Source organism: Somniosus microcephalus, chromosome 4, assembly GCF_052327205.1.
Source record: "Somniosus microcephalus isolate GS21.2 chromosome 4, FLI_Smic_1.0, whole genome shotgun sequence".
In the NCBI taxonomy this organism is placed as follows: Eukaryota; Metazoa; Chordata; class Chondrichthyes; order Squaliformes; family Somniosidae; genus Somniosus; species Somniosus microcephalus.
The window spans coordinates 34,870,352-34,887,025 of record NC_140990.1 but is presented as its reverse complement, the minus strand read 5'-3'; the positions used below and the strand labels follow the sequence as shown (position 1 = coordinate 34,887,025).

General features: G+C 46.1%; 1 pseudogene; it reads left to right on the top strand.

Annotated features, from left to right (window-relative positions):
- Positions 1 to 455: 455 nt before the first annotated feature.
- Positions 456 to 15,776, top strand: LOC147118607 (uncharacterized; annotated as a pseudogene).
- The last annotated feature ends 898 nt before the right edge of the window (positions 15,777 to 16,674 follow it).

The following is a 16,674-nucleotide window of genomic DNA, read 5'->3' as shown; positions in this document are numbered from 1 at the left end:
AACTGAACCCAGCCAGAGTCAGCACCTAGAATTGTCTGTTCTGATTTTCTATCCTTGCTTTGCAGTGATGACTTTTGTAAACTCCTTTTACAGGCTGTGAGAAGGGCAGCATTTACAGAGCACAAACTCTAACCAAACATCAGGTCAAGATCTGACAGTCACTTAATTCATCAGGACCCGAATATCATCGGCCTTTGAATGTGGAAGGAGAAATCTTTGTCTGTTCTGCCTGTGGAAGAAGCTTTCAAACATCAGTGTGACTGGTAAAGCACCGAGACACACATACCCGAGTGAGGGTGTTCCAGTGCACTAACTGTGGAAAGAACTTTAACCAGTTACAGAGCCTGAAAAAACATCGCACCGTTCACAGCGGGGAGAAGCCATACACGTGTTCTGTGTGTGGACGAGGCTTCAACTGATCGTCCAACCTGGAGAGACACAAGGACGCCTGCCCCATGGAGAAACCATGGAAATGTGGGGATTGTGGGAAGCGATTCAATTACCCATCCCAGCTGGAAACTCAGTGACGCAGTCACACTGGGGAGAGATCGTTCAGTTGCTCTCACTGCCTGAAGACTTTCAAAGAATCATCAAACCTGCTGAAACACCAGTAAATTTACACTGGGGAAAGGCCGTTCACCTGCTCATTGTCTGGGAAGGGATTTTCTCAATCCAACCACCTGCTGATACACCAGCGAGTTCACAGTGACGAGAGACCGTTCAGGTGCTCTAACTGTGCAGAGACATTTGCCCACTCATCCAACCTACTGAAACATAAGCGAGCTCACACCAGGGAGAGGTTATTCACCTGCTCCGTATGTGGTAAAGAATTCACTCATTCATCCAGCCTGCTGACACACAAACGAGTTCACACTGGGGAGAGGCCGTTCACCTGCTCATTGTCTGGGAAGGGATTTTCTCAATCCAACCACCTGTTGACACACCAGCGAGTTCACAGTGACGAGAGACCATTCAGGTGCTCTAACTGTGCAGAGACATTTGCCCACTCATCCAACCTACTGAAACACAAGCGAGCTCACACCAGGGAGAGGTTATTCTCCTGCTCCGTATGTGGTAAAGAATTCACTCATTCATCCAGCCTGCTGACACACAAGTGAGTTCACACTGGGGAGAGGCCGTTCACCTGCTCTGAGTGTGGGAAAGGATTTGCTCATTCTTTCCACCTGCAGACACACTAGCGAGTTCACACTGAGGAGAAGCCATTCACCTGCTCTGTGTGTGGGATGAGATTCATTCAGTCATCCAACTTCCGGACACACCAACTTGTTCACACTAATAAGAGACCTTTTAAATGTTCTGAGTGTGAGGAGAGCTTTAAAAGCTCAAACGATCTGCTGACACACCAACGAATTCACACTGGGGAGAGGACGTTCACCTGCACCGAGTGTGGGATGAGATTCACTAATTTATCCAACCTGTGGACATACCAGCGAGTTCACACTGGGGAGAGGCAGTTCACCTGCTCTGTGTGTGGGAAGGGATTCACTCAGTCATCCAGCCTGCGGACACCAGCGAGTTCACATGTGACTGCAGGGGTTGGATTCTGCTGTTATTGCTGCTGTTAATCACATCCAGGACTGAACCATGTTCATTCTGACAGTTGGGGTTTGTTTCTGCTGATGTTAGTAACCCCTATAACTGGGCTGGAGCTTAAACTGTATCAATGTCAAATAAATGAGTTTTGTTTCACACACATGCAGTGTGTCGAGTTCTTGATATCTCGACAATAAGACGAGCTGATTGAGGACTTGTTACAAACTGAGTGGAATCCACCTGAGAACTGAGATCCCACAACTTGTTAACAGATGGATCTACAAGATGTCCAAGTCTGACAGGACAGAAAATTCTATTATATCACAGGGCCCACTTCAACCATTCAGTGCAGTGAGCCTCTGTAATATTGGATTTTAACCTATGGGAAATATTCTGATAATCTGTTACTGTCATGGGGCAAAGCAGCCTTGTTACTTTAACATCAGTTTAATCAAACTCAATGGACAATCCGATCTCCAAAGGGAAACGTCTCCTTAAAGCTGACGGTGTCGGCAGTTCTGCAGCTCATTTCTCAGTGTGAGCGTGTCAGAATGAAAAGCTTTAACAACAGCCGATGTTTCACAAAGGGAGACCTCACCAGACCAAAGGCCATTGGTGGAGTTTAATGGGCTGTTTGTGTCACTGGGCTACAGGAGGCCATTTTTAACTGAAGGAAAACTGGTCACAGCAAACAGAGAGTTTAACAGACTGTCCCTAGTCCACTCGAACCCCCACCTTCTCTCTCTCTCACTATTTATGGGCACTGCTGCAGTAATTGCTCCTCTGACCTTTCCTCTCTTGTCCCTCCTACACCCCTAATACACGGCCCGACACAATCTCCCTCCCCCTACATCCTCACTGTGCTGGAATCCACACCAGTCTCCCCATCTGCTCCTTGTTCTCTCCCTGGATCCTAAAGCTACTGAACTCACTCTTCCCCTCCTGAAGTCTACAGGCTCTTGTAGTGATCAATAACATGTCATTCTGTGGTGGACACTAGGTGGAGCAGTAGAGCTGTATATAGCTGTATGTATAAGACTACACTACCCAGCTATATATTATATTAAGACTACATTACCCATGAGGCTAGGCTACCCACAAGGCAGCAGTCAAGATGGAAGCCTCTACAAGATGCTGTACAAGTCCACATGTGCTCAATAAAAGTAACTAGCAAAAGCTAGCTGTGTTCATAATAAGAATGTCTAGTTATTAATGAACATAACATGGTATCAGGGTGGTGAAGATCTGCTGAAAATTGTGAAAAGCGACATGGAGAATTTGAAGCCACCAGAGCATTTGAAACTCACAGAAAAAAATCGACTACAATTGGCAGACTTTTAAACAACAATTCGAACTCTACATTGCAGCCATCGGATTCGGTACGAAGCCAGACGCAAGGAAGATAGCGTTGCTGCTTATGGTTGCAGGCCCACAGGCGATAGAGGTATTTAATACATTTGTATTTAATCCAGTGGAGAACAGAGAAAAATTAGAAGATGTGCTAAAAAAAATTTGATGCACATTGCTCTCCCAAAAAGAATGAGAGGTATGAAAGATACATCTTCCGTTCTCAGACACAGCAACAAAATGAGACTTTTGATAGCTTTATAACTGATCTGAAACTGAAAGCACAGACATGTAATTTCTCTGAGCAGAAATCATCCATGATTCGTGACCAGATTGTGTTTGGTATTCATGATAAAAAAGTCAGGGAACGTCTGTTGAGAGAAACCGAACTAAATTTGGAAAATGTGGTGAAAATATTCCAAGCCAGCGAGCTAGCTCGAAATCACGCGAAGACTTTCAGTGAAATCAATAATGATGCGAATATAATGAGTGATAATGCTGCTGTCAGTGCTGTGTCCTACAAGGGGAAGAAACGTGGGCAGAAAAGAAATGAAAAGCAATCGGAGGATGAAATTTTTAATTGTAAACGCTGTGGTTACAAACACCAGTTAAGACAATGCCCAGTGTTTGGAAAAATGTGCACAAAGTGCAATGGAAAGAATCACTTTGCCAAACAATGCTTTTCAAAAGTAAAAACAACGAAAGGGCAACAAGTTAATGTGATTGAGGGCACTGATTTAAGTGAGACATTTTTTGTAGGAATGGTGTCATGTGACGATATCAAAAAAGATACAGAAAATGTGCAGCCCTCAGAAATAGACAATGCTGAACATAAAGTTAATGCAGTAAAAGAGGACAAATGGATGATCCCACTGCAGATAAATGGAGCATTAGTTACATTGAAACTGGACACTGGGGCAAAAGCAAACTTAATCAGTATGAGTGACATTAACAATATGAAAGAAAAGCCCAAAATACAGAAAAAGTCAGTACTACTGAAGGACTATAATGGACAGAAAATAGATAGCTTAGGTGTATGCAGACTCAAAGTGACAGTCAAAGACAAAGTGCATCATCTCATGTTTTCTGTTGTGGCTGAAAGGCTTGATTCACTACTGGGTGACAAAGCTTGTGAGGACTTAGAACTGGTCAAAAGAGTTTACCGTATAAACTGTGCCATATGCAGACCAGATGACTCAGGTGATGAAGCAGAGAGCCCATCAAGGATGAAAAGGCCAAAGGGTATCCATGTCTTCAAAAAGCCTAGTTTCTCCAAGAAGAAAGAAAAAGACTTTAAGGTCAAAGAGAAGCCAAAGGAAGAAAAGCACAAAGAGGAAAAACACAAGGAGAAGAAGTCCAAAGATATAACCGCAGCAGATGTTGTTAAGCAGTGGAAAGAGAAAAAGAAAAAGAAGAAGCCTGCACCAGAGCAGGAAGCAGTTCCGGTGGATACTCCTTCTTTCCTCAGGCCAATCTTTGGTGTTCCATTAGCCGAGGCTGCTGAGAGGACTATGCTGTATGATGGGATCCAGCTGCCAGCAGTTTTTCGAGAGTGCATTGACTACATTGAGAGTTATGGCATGAAGAGTGAAGGAAACACTGAAACCTTCTCCAAGCAAAGATCGCAAGGAGACCTCGATCTATACAAGAGCAGATTGATGACAATGCCGCAACTGCATCTTGTCATTCACCGCCAGAACAATCTCATGAAGACACGTCAGACTTACCCGTGTTGAGAAGATCCACACGTGAAGTAAAAGAGCCTGATAGACTTAATCTTTGAGTACAATGTAAAGCTTTGAAAATGTGTTGACTGTTTTGAAAATGTTTATGTTTATAGAGCACTAACAAAAGTGTTACTGATATTATCTTTATTGTTTTCTTGAAAGTTGATTGATATTGATTTTGTTAAACCTCAAAGAAAGGAGGATGTCGTGATCAATAACATGTCATTCTGTGGTGGACACTAGGTGGAGCAGTAGAGCTGTATATAGCTGTATGTATAAGACTACACTACCCAGCTGTATATTATATTAAGACTACATTACCCATGAGGCTAGGCTACCCACAAGGCAGCAGTCAAGATGGAAGCCTCTACAAGATGCTGTACAAGTCCACATGTGCTCAATGAAAGTAACTAGCAAAAGCTAGCTGTGTTCATAATAAGAATGTCTAGTTATTAATGAACATAACAGCTCTGAAACTGAAGCTTGGTGTCCCTCAGTCCCGACTCCTTGATTTACCTCCCCATCTCTCCTCCTCTTTCCCCCTTGGTTGTGTTCCACACTCTGGGCCTTGGGCCTTCCCCGGGGATTCTCAGTATGAACAGGTGGGATGTGTTTGGAGACAGGGTGTCCCGGCTCTCCACCTTTAAAGGGACAAGGAGACAACCAGCTGGGCTGAATGGCCCTGCTTTATGACATCACTGCAGCACCTAGCAACCAGCCTCCCTGAGCCCTGCTCATTATGGGCTGGGTTTAGCTCAGTGCTGTTACAGGAAGGGAAACAGGAGCAGGATTCGCCCCGTGTGGAGCCCAGGATTAATGGGGAGAGGTACAGGATCAATTTATACCTTATTGAGTGAGAAATGTCATTGTCCCGGACACTCCCTGTCCCTCGGTATCTGTGTCGGGGAGCGGCTGATGGGTTTACTCTGTATCTAACCCATGCTGTACCCGACTGGAGAGTGTTTGATGCTGACACGAGAGGCTCAGCTCCACGAGCACAACATTTAACCCAAAGATGATCTGATAAACCCATCAGCTTCTCCCCTGGACACAGGTCCTGAAGGACAGGGAGTGTGTCTGATATTTTGGTCAGTGTCGTTGATCAAGTTTAAACACCTCGCTCACATCTCCTCTCACCCTGCTTTGTTCTAATGAGAAGTGCCCCAGTTTCTCTCGTCTCTCCTCCTGGGAAAGAGAAGTTCGCCTCAGTTAGAAACTCAAACAGGTGCTTCACTGCAGACAGGTCATCATGAGGAAACATTTCTTTACCCAGCGAGTTATTATGATCTGAAATGCATTGCCTGAAAGCATGGAGGAAGCAGATTCAAGAGTAACTTTCAAAATGGAATTGGATAGATATTTGAAGGGAAAACATTTACCGGGATATGGGGAAAGAGCAAGGGAGTGGGATTAATTGGATAGCTCTCCCAAAGAGCTGGCACAAGTATGATGGGCCGAATGGACGCCTTTTGTGCTGTATCATTCTATGATTCTCTGATAACTAAAGCCTCTCACCCGTGGTATAACCTCAGTGAATTTATTCTGCAGCCTCTCTGTGGCCCCGACATCCATCCTAGTGTAAGATTCCCAAAACTTATTCTAACTGCAGCCGAACCGATGGTTTTGTTTTCTACGCCCCATTTATAAAAAACCTCGAGTAACATTTTTAAACCACTTTCTAAACTTATCCTCCAACTTTTAAAGATTTGTGTATCTGATCTCTCTGTAGATTTTGCGCCTGCGCTCACTCAGAGGTCGAACTCCAAACCATCGTTAACACCTTCACCAAAGTGTACGAGAACATGGGCCTTACACTAAACATCCGTAAGACAAAGGTCCTCTACCAATCTGCCCCCGCCACACAGTACTGCCCCCCGATTATCAAAATCCATGACAAGGCCTTGGACAACGTGGACCACTTTCCATACCTCAGGAGCCTACTGTCAACAAGGGCAGGCATCGATGACGAAGTCCAACACCGCCTTCAGTGTGCCAGTGCAGCCTTTGGTCGCCTGAGGAAGAGAGTGTTTGAAGACCAGGACCTCAAACCTGGCACCAAGCTCATGGTCTACAGAGCAGTAGTAATACCCGCCCTCCTGTATGCCTCAGAGACATGGACCATGTACAACCGGCACCTCAAAGCACTGGAGAGGTACCACCAACGCTGCCTCTGCAAGATCCTGCAAATCCATTGGCAAGATAGGCGCACCAACGCCAGTGTTCTCGTTCAGGCCAACATGCCTAGAATATACCCTCTGGTTCTTGACCGTTCCGCCAATGGGAACAGCTTCTCTCTATCTACTCTGTCTGGACCCCTCATGATTTTGAACACATCTATCAGATCTCCTCCCAACCTTCTCTGCTCAAAGGAGAACAACCCCAGCTTCTCCAGTCTATCCACGTAACTGAAATCCCTCATCCCTGGAACCATTCTTGTAAATCTTTTCTGCACCCTCTCTGAGGTTTTCACATCCTTCCTAAAGTGCGGGGCCCAGAATTGGACACAATACACCAGCTGAGGATGAACCAGTGTTTTATGAAGATTCATCATAACTTCCTTGCTTTTGGACTCTGCGCCTTCCTTGCTTTTGTTGCCTCTTGTTGCTGGCTCCAGGCACTGGAGCGGTTCCTGTGTGTTCAGCTCTCAGCTGCAGTCAGTACCTGGGCCAGGCTCAGCACTTTACCCAGCACATCTATGTCCACATTGTCATACTTGACACTGAGGGGCTGCGCAGGCTTCTCGTCCACCTTGGTCAGGGCGAGAGGTCCCGACCACTCGTGAGCTACACTGTAGAAAGTTGAGATACCAAAAATAGTGGGGAACCAAGGGGCTAATGAGAGTGAGAAACTTAAAGTAATTAATATCAGTCGTGAAAAAGTACTTGAGAAAGTAATGGGACTAAAAGCCGACAAATCCCCTGGACCTGACGGCCTACATCCGAGGGTTCTAAAAGAGGTGGCTGCGGAGATAGTGGATGCATTGGTTGTGATCTTCCAAAATTCACTAGATTCTGGAAAGGTCCTCGTGGAATGGAAGGTAGAGTGGATACAGAGAGAATGATTCCACTTGTGGGGAAGAGCATAACTCGAGGCCATCAATATAAGATAGTCACCAAGAAATCCAATAGGGAATTCAGGAGAAACTTCTTTACCCAGAGAGTGGTGAGAATGTGGAACTCGCTACCACAGGGAGTGGTTGAAGCGAACAGTATCGATGCATTTAAGGGGAGGCTGGACAAGCAGATGATGGAGAAGGGAATAGAGGGTTATGCTGATAGATTTAGATGAGGAAAGACGGGAGGAGGCTCGTGTGGAGCATAAAAGCCGGCATGGACTGGTTGGGCCGAATGGCCTCTTTCTGTGCCATATATCCTGTGTAATCTTGTGTAATTCTAACAATCTCAGTTTTGCAATTTTCAATTCACTATTCCTTGTAAACCGATTGTTAAAATCTGAGCCAGTGTGTTGTGAGACAAAGAGCCTTGTGTCCAATAAGGGGAATAAAGGCCACTGACCAGTCACCATTTCTCCTCCATTTACAGATGCTCCCTGACCAGTCTCCATTTCTCCTCCATTTACAGACGCTCCCTGACCAGTCACCATTTCTCCTCCATTTACAGACGCTCCCTGACCAGTCTCCATTTACAGGCACTCCCTGACCAGTCACCATTTCTCCTCCATTTACAGACACTCCCTGACCAGTCTCCATTTCTCCTCCATTTACAGATGCTCCCTGACCAGTCACCATTTCTCCTCCATTTACAGACGCTCCCTGACCAGTCACCATTTCTCCTCCATTTACAGATGCTCCCTGACCAGTCACCATTTCTCCTCCATTTACAGATGCTCCCTGACCTGTCACCATTTCTCCTCCATTTACAGACGCTCCCTGACCAGTCTCCATTTCTCCTCCATTTACAGACGCTCCCTGACCAGTCACCATTTCTCCTCCATTTACAGACGCTCCCTGACCAGTCTCCATTTCTCCTCCATTTACAGACGCTCCCTGACCAGTCACCATTTTTCCTCCATTTACAGACGCTCCCTGACTTCCTGTCTGTCCCGGAGTTTGGCGCGGGGCCCCTTTGCTGAGGGCGCAGGCGGGTGGATAATGTTCACTGTATTTATAATCGGGCCTGGGGCCGCACTCAGTGCAGTGAGGGAGGAAGTGCAGTGGGTGTTGTGGAGATGGATTGTCAAAAGGTGTTTGATAAGGTGACGGACGGGAGGCTTGTTGATCAAATTAAGGCTCACGGTATTAAAGGAAGTGGGGCAGCGTGGATAGGAAGTTGGGTAAAGGGCAGAAAACAGAGAGTCGTGGTTAATGGATGTTCTTCAGACTGGAGATGTGTGAGGTAATAGATTTAGGAGGAAGAAAAACATAGGAAATGTACATGAAATGGTAAAACTTTGAAAGGAGTGGAGGAGCAGAGAGACTTAGGGTGTAAGATTCTAGCTAATGCCTCGTCTTATTAACTTACAGGTTCAAACACTCCCAGGGCAGGTACAGCACGGGTTAGATACAGAGAAAAGCTCCCTCTACACTGTCCCATCAAACACTCCCAGGGCAGGTACAGCACGGGTTAGATACAGAGTTAAGCTCCCTCTACACTGTCCCATCAAACACTCCCGGGGCAGGTACAGCACGGGTTAGATACAGAGTAAAGCTCCCTCTACACTGTCCCATCAAACACTCCCAGGACAGGTACAGCACGGGTTAGATACAGAGTTAAGCTCCCTCTACACTGTCCCATCAAACACTCCCGGGGCAGGTACAGCACGGGTTAGATACAGAGTAAAGCTCCCTCTACACTGTCCCATCAAACACTCCCAGGGCAGGTACAGCACGGGTTAGATACAGAGTTAAGCTCCCTCTACACTGTCCCATCAAACACTCCCGGGGCAGGTACAGCACGGGTTAGATACAGAGTAAAGCTTCCTCTACACTGTCCTATCAAACACTCCCAGGGCAGGTACAGCATGGGTTACAGTCCGAGTAAAGATCCCTCTGTGATTCTGCAATTATTTACACAGGAGATCCCCGGTACCCACATTCCTGATTATCCAGCAGAATTTTCACAGGGATAAACCCTGCAAGAGACTTCACTGCATTGACACTAATCTCCTGTGTGATATACTCGCTGGAGTTTAGAAGAATGAGAGGTGATCTCATTGAAACATACAAGATTCTGATGGGGATTGACAGGGTAGATGCTGAGAGGTTGTTTCCCCTGGCTGGACTGTCTAGAACTAGGAGTCATAGTCTCAGTATAAAGGGTAGGCCATTTGAGACTGAGATGTGGAGGAATTTCTTCACTCAGTGGGTTATGAATCTTTGGAATTCTCTGCCCCAGAGGGCTGTGAATGCTGAGTCTTTGAGTATATTCAAGACTGAGATCGATAGATTTTTGGACTCTAGGGGAATCAAGGGATATGGAGATTGGGCGGGAAAGTGGAGTTAGAAATATAGAAACATAGAAGATAGGAGCAGGAGTCGGCTATTCGGCCCCTCGAGCCTGCTCCACCATTCAATGAGATCATGGCTGATCATCCAAACTCAGTACCCTGTCCCTGCCTTCTCCCCATATCCCTTGATATCTTTAGACTGAAGCAATATATCTAACTCCTTCTTGAATATATTTAATGAATTGGCTTCTGTGGTAGAGAATTCCACAGGTTCACCACTCTCTGGGTGAAGAAATTCCTCCTCATCTCTGTCCTAAATGGCTTTCACCTTATCTTTAGACTGTGACCTCTGGTTCTGGACTCCCCCGCCATCGGGAACATCCTTCCTGCATCTAGTCTGTCTAGTCCTGTTAGAAGTTTATAAGCTTCAATGAGATCCCCTCTCATTCTTCTAAACTCCAGCGAGTATAAGCCCAATCGACCCAATCTCTCCTCATACTTCATTCCTGCCATCCCAGGTATCAGTCTGGTGAATCTTCGCTGCACTCCCTCCATGGCAAGAACATCCTTCTTCAGATAAGGCGACCAAAACTGCACACAATACTCAAGGTGTGGTCTCACCAAGGCCCTGTACAACTGCAGCAAGACATCCTTGTTCCTGTACTCAAACCCTCTCGCTACAAAGGCCAACATACCATTTGCTTTCTTAACCGCCTGCTGCACCTGCATGCTTACCTTCAGCGACTGGTGCACAAGGACACCGAGGTCTCATTGCACTTCCCCTTCTCCCAATCTATTGCAGTTCAGATAATAATCTGCCTTCCTGTTTTTGCCACCAAAGTGGATAACCTCGCATTTATCCACACTATACTGCATCTGCCATGCATCTGCCTAATCACCCAACCTGTCCAAATCATACTGGAGTTTCTCGGCATCCTCCTCACAGCACACACGCCCACCCAGCTTTGTGTCGTCTGCAAACTTGGAGATATTACATCTAGTTCCCTCGTCTAGATCAATAAAATATATTGTGACTAGCTGGGGTCTGATGACCAATCCCTGCGGTACCCCACTAGCCTGCCACTCGGAAAAAGACCCATTTATTCCAACTCTTTGCTTCCTGTCTGCTAACCAGTTCTCTATCCAAGTCAGTGCCTTGCCCCCAATCCCATGTGCCTTAACTTTACACGCTAATCTCTTATGCGGGACCTTATCGAAAGCTTTCTGAAAGTCCAAACACACCACATCAACTGGTTCTCCCTTATCTATTCTGCCAGTTACATCCTCAAAAAATTCCAGTAGATTAGTCAAGCACGAGTTGAGGTCGATGATCAGCCATGATCTTATTGAAGGCTTGAGGGGCCCAATGGCCCACTCCTGCTCCTATTTCTTATGTTCTTAACCCCACAGTCACTGACATCAATCTCCTCCTGTCTGATATAAACCAACCCCATAATCTTTAACACCAATCTCCTCCTGTCTGATATAAACCAAACCCATAATCTTTAACACCAATCTCCTCCTGTCTGATATAAACCAGCCCCACAGTCACAGATACCAATCTCCTCCTGTCTGACATAAACCAGCCCCACAGTCACTGACACCAATCTCCTCCTGTCTGATATAAACCAACCCCACAGTCACAGACACCAATCTCCTCCTGTCTGATATAAACCAGCCCCAGTCACTGACACCAATCTCCTCCTGTCTGATAAAAACCAACCCCACAGACACCGACACCAATCTCCTCCTGTCTGATATAAACCAGCCCCACAGTCACAGACACCAATCTCCTCCTGTCTGATATAAACCAGCCCCACAGTCACTGACACCAATCTCCTCCTGTCTGATATAAACCAGCCGCACAGTCACTGACACCAATCACCTCCTGTCTGAAATAAACCAGCCCCACAGTCACTGACACCAATCTCCTCCTGTCTGATATAAACCAACCCCACAGTCACTGACACCAATCACCTCCTGTCTGAAATAAACCAACCCCACAGTCACTGACACCAATCTCCTCCTGTCTGAAATAAACCAATCCCACAGTCACTGACACCAATCTCCTCCTGTCTGATAAAAACCAACCCCACAGACACCGACACCAATCTCCTCCTGTCTGATATAAACCAGCCCCACAGTCACTGATACCAATCTCCTCCTGTCTGATATAAACCAACCCCACAGTCACTGACACCAATCTCCTCCTGTCTGATAAAAACCAACCCGTCACTGACACCAATCTCCTCCTGTCTGATATAAACCAACCCCACAGTCACTGACACAAATCTCCTCCTGTCTGATATAAACCAACCCCACAGTCACTGACACCAATCTCCTCCTGTCTGATAAAAACCAGCCCCACAGTCACTGACACCAATCTCCTCCTGTCTGATAAAAACCAGCCCCACAGTCACTGACACCAATCTCCTCCTGTCTGATATAAACCAACCCCACAGTCACTGACACCAATCTCCTCCTGTCTGATATAAACCAACCCTACAGTCACTGACACCAATCTCCTCCTGTCTGATATAAACCAGCCCCACAGTCACTGACACCAATCTCCTCCTGTCTGTTATAAACCAACCCCACAGTCACTGACACCAATCTCCTCCTGTCTGTTATAAACCAACCCCACAGTCACTGACACCAATCTCCACCTGTCTGATATAAACCAACCCCACAGTCACTGACACCAATCTCCAGTGTATGTCAGACTGAAGTTGTTTCCAATCCTCATGAGCTTTTACACTATTCCTAGTTGAGTTCGAGATCTCCAATGAAACACTCCACACACCTTAATCCCCCTGAGCACAGGCTTTATTTTTAATATGTAGACTCTACAGTAATACAACTCCTATACTAAATGAGTGCAAAATATTTACATGGGAGATTCTACAAAGGAATATTTATTGTAATATTTACAATATTATAGTTATATAGTAAGACTCATAATCTAACAAACTGTATCCATGAACTCAGACTTTGATAATTGCCAAGCCTGAGAGGCACGAAAGGATGTTCGACTCTTTTAAAATGCCAATTAGAATGACATTGTCATCAATCGATGTCACATTACCGAGAGAGCCCCCTTTTTAAAGGGGCACAAACAATTAACTCCCAATTATAATTAAATCAGATCCGAATACTGTTGCTGATGTTGACAATTGACTCCAGTCCCTCCGGTGCCCACCGGTCACGGAAGGCCTCCAGCGTCCCGGCGGACACCGCGTGCTCCCACTCCAGGGACAGCCCGAAGGATGTTCCACCTTGGCTGTAGCCGTCAGCTTTCTTCTTCCCGGGGTGCTCTCTGATCTGAGCTGCAAACTGTTCCTGTATTTAAAGCCCAATCAGGTACAGCCCATGTGACCCTGGTTCCCTCGGCCAATCAAACCATTGCGCTGAAAGACATTTATCAAACAAAGCATTCCATTGGATGGCTGTTTAGGGTTCATCGAGTAACCGCTTCCTGTTCATTGGAGCTACGCGGAATCTGCGAGTCAGAACAATGTCAGAGTTTGCTTTTACTGGGGCATTTCAAGAAACAAATGGCCTTCACAGTTCAGCTCAGTCCACACAGGCTGAGTTCTCAGCTCTGCTGGTTCTGTTCACACGAGGTCTGTTTCAGCTTAAAAGGGATAATTAGAGCCTGTTCTGTCTGAGGTGATTGCAAGCTAATAGTTCACTAGACACGGGTCTTTAATACAAAGTTTACTCATATTAAACATACATGTATATAAAACTAGCAAGACTTTACTTTTATGACTCTATTTCATATTAAATCTGATCTTCTAATAAAACCTAACTTTCTTACCGTCCACTCCTGGAGGCCCCACTCCCTGAGCCTACAACCTTCAGCAGGGTCAGTGGTGGAGTTCCACAGCGGGAGTGATCCCAGAGTAACTGTCGGGATCGCACCCCCGTGAATGTTCCGGTCATGTATTTTTAGTTATCCTGGTGTCTAACACACACATCAATAAAACAGGGAATTCCTGGAAACACGCTGCAGGTCCTTCTTTATCTGGAGATCAAATGTCTGTTGTATAATTGTACCAGCAGTTAACAGGCTCCTGTGAACTCCTCCGTCTGCTATTTTAATGTAGGCTTTAACCAATTTATTTTAAACGGGTTTATATTAAATGGGTTAATGCCTGCCTTAAAATGGTAGACTCAGGACTGTCACACAATCATGTTAAATCTTCGTGGAATAATTACCTGTGATTTTTAGACTAGAAACTTAAACCTGCCGTGTCACTTTCAGTCAGGAGCAGATCGCAGTTTTACACCAATCTCTGATTTGACAGCACGTTTCCAGCGTTCACCGTTGTTCTTCCTGACTCCTGTAAAGGAGCCTTCTGTTCCATGCCTAGGAGCTCTGAACCATGGAAGGGAGCGGCTGGGACACATTTCTTACACGCCTCAAGATTACCCACACGGGGACTTTGCTTTCAGTGAAGAGAGACAAGAAAGACCAAAGTGCCGTTTGCCCCTCTCAGTGTGGCCCTGAAGGACTGTGTCCAGGCTGGAGTTCTGTTCCCGCCGTACGATCCTCCCCCAGATTGTCCTTTCTGAGCTCCAGCCAGGTGATGCTAAACACTCAGGTGGGAAAGACAAAAATCTACAACAATGTGTTTTAAACAAAGCTGATTATTTGACATTTATAAAAGAAAGACTTGCATTTCTATAGCGCCTTTCACGACCTCAGGACATCCCAAAGCACTTACAGGCAATGAAGTACTTTTGAAGTGGAGTCACGGTTGTAATGTGGCAGCCAATTTGCATACAACAAGCTCCCGCAAACAGCAACATGATAATGACCAGGTAATCTTATTTTTTTTGTTATGTTGATTGAAGGATAAATATTGACCAGGACACCGGGGATAACTCCCCTGCTCTTCTTCGAAATAGTGCCATGGGATAGTTTACATCCACCTGAGAGCGCAGACGGGGCCTCAGTTTAACGTCTCCAGAATATTAAATTCCAGCCCAGTTATAGGGGTTATTAACATCAGCAGAAACAAACCCCAACTGTCAGAATGAACACGGTTCAGTCCTGGATATGATTAACAGCAGCAACAACAGCAGAATCCAACCTCTGCAGTCACATGTGAACTCGCTGGTGTCTCAGCAGGTTGGATGAATCAGTGAATCTCTTCCCACACACAGAGCAAGTGAACGGCCTCTCCCCAGTGTGAACTCGCTGGTGTGTCAGCAGATCCTTTTAGTTTTTAAAGCACTTCTCACAGTCAGAACATTTAAAAGGTCTCTCATCAGTGTGAACAAGCTGGTGTTTAGTAAGCTGGGATGACTGAGTGAATCCCTTCCCACACATGGAGCAGGCGAACGGCCTCTCCCCAGTGTGGGTGCGCTGGTGTACAGTGAGGTCAGATGATCGCCTGAACCCAGTCCCACAGTGAGAGCACCTGAACGGTCTCTCGTCAGTGTGAACACGTTGATGACACGTCAGTTCCCTGGAACTTTTATAGCACTTCCCGCAGTCCGGGCATTTAAAAGGTCTCTTGTCAGTGTGAACTTGCCGGTGTTTCAGCAGGGCAGAGGAATGAGTGCATCCCTTCCCACACTCGGGGCAGGTGAACAGTGTCTCCCCGGTGTGACTGCGTCGATGAATTTCCAGCTCAAACAGGTAACTGAATCCCTTCCCACAGTCTCCACATTTACACGGTTTCTCCCCAGTGTGACTGCGCTTGTGTCTCAACAGGCCAGATGATCGACTGAAGCCTCGTCCACATTGAGAACGGAGCTTTTTGCTTCCATGCTCAAATCTGATGATATTCAGGTCCCAAAGAATCAAGTGACTCTGTCAGATCTTGATGTGATGTTTTGTTTGAGTTTCCCGTCTTCAAATCCTCCCCTTCTAATACCCTGTAAAATGAATTTAAAACAGGAAAAAGGGAGCGTGCGAGAGAACACACAAAAACACAAAGGCAGGTTGTGAAATTGAGCTCAATTGATCTGGTCATTTGTGGGGTCAGCACCAGAAAAAAGTGACCATGAAAGCTGCCGGATTGTCGTAAAATCCCAACTGGTTCACTGATGTCCTTCAGGGAGGGGAACCTGCCACCTGGTCTGGGCCTACACATGACTCTGGCCTCTATGGGAGGAGAGAGAGAGAGAGGTGGGAGTGGGAGGGGTCAAAGGAGAGAGACTTTATACATCTGCAGCGCGACAACAACTTTGACAAAAACTCCCAAACCTGCAACCTCCAGCTTGTAGAAGGACAAGGGAAGCAGGTACATGGGAACACAATCACCACCAAGTTTCCCTCCCAGTCACACACCATCCTGACTTGGACAAATATCACCGTTCGCTGCTGAGTCAAAATCTGGTAACACCTGGCATTGTGGGAGTATCTTCACCACACGGACTGCAGCGGTTCAAGAAGAAGGCCCACCATCACCTTCTCAACGGGACACTGGGGATTGGCAATATATGCTGGCCTTGCTAGCGATACCCATATCCCAAGAATTAATTTTTAAAATCTGTATGTAAAATGGATTAAAAGCCTTTACAGAAATAATTGTTCCTAAAACAATACTCTTTTACACTGTGCGAACAGTGTCTGCTTAGCAACCTAATCTCCCCCAGTATCCACCTCCCTTGACAGTCTCACATT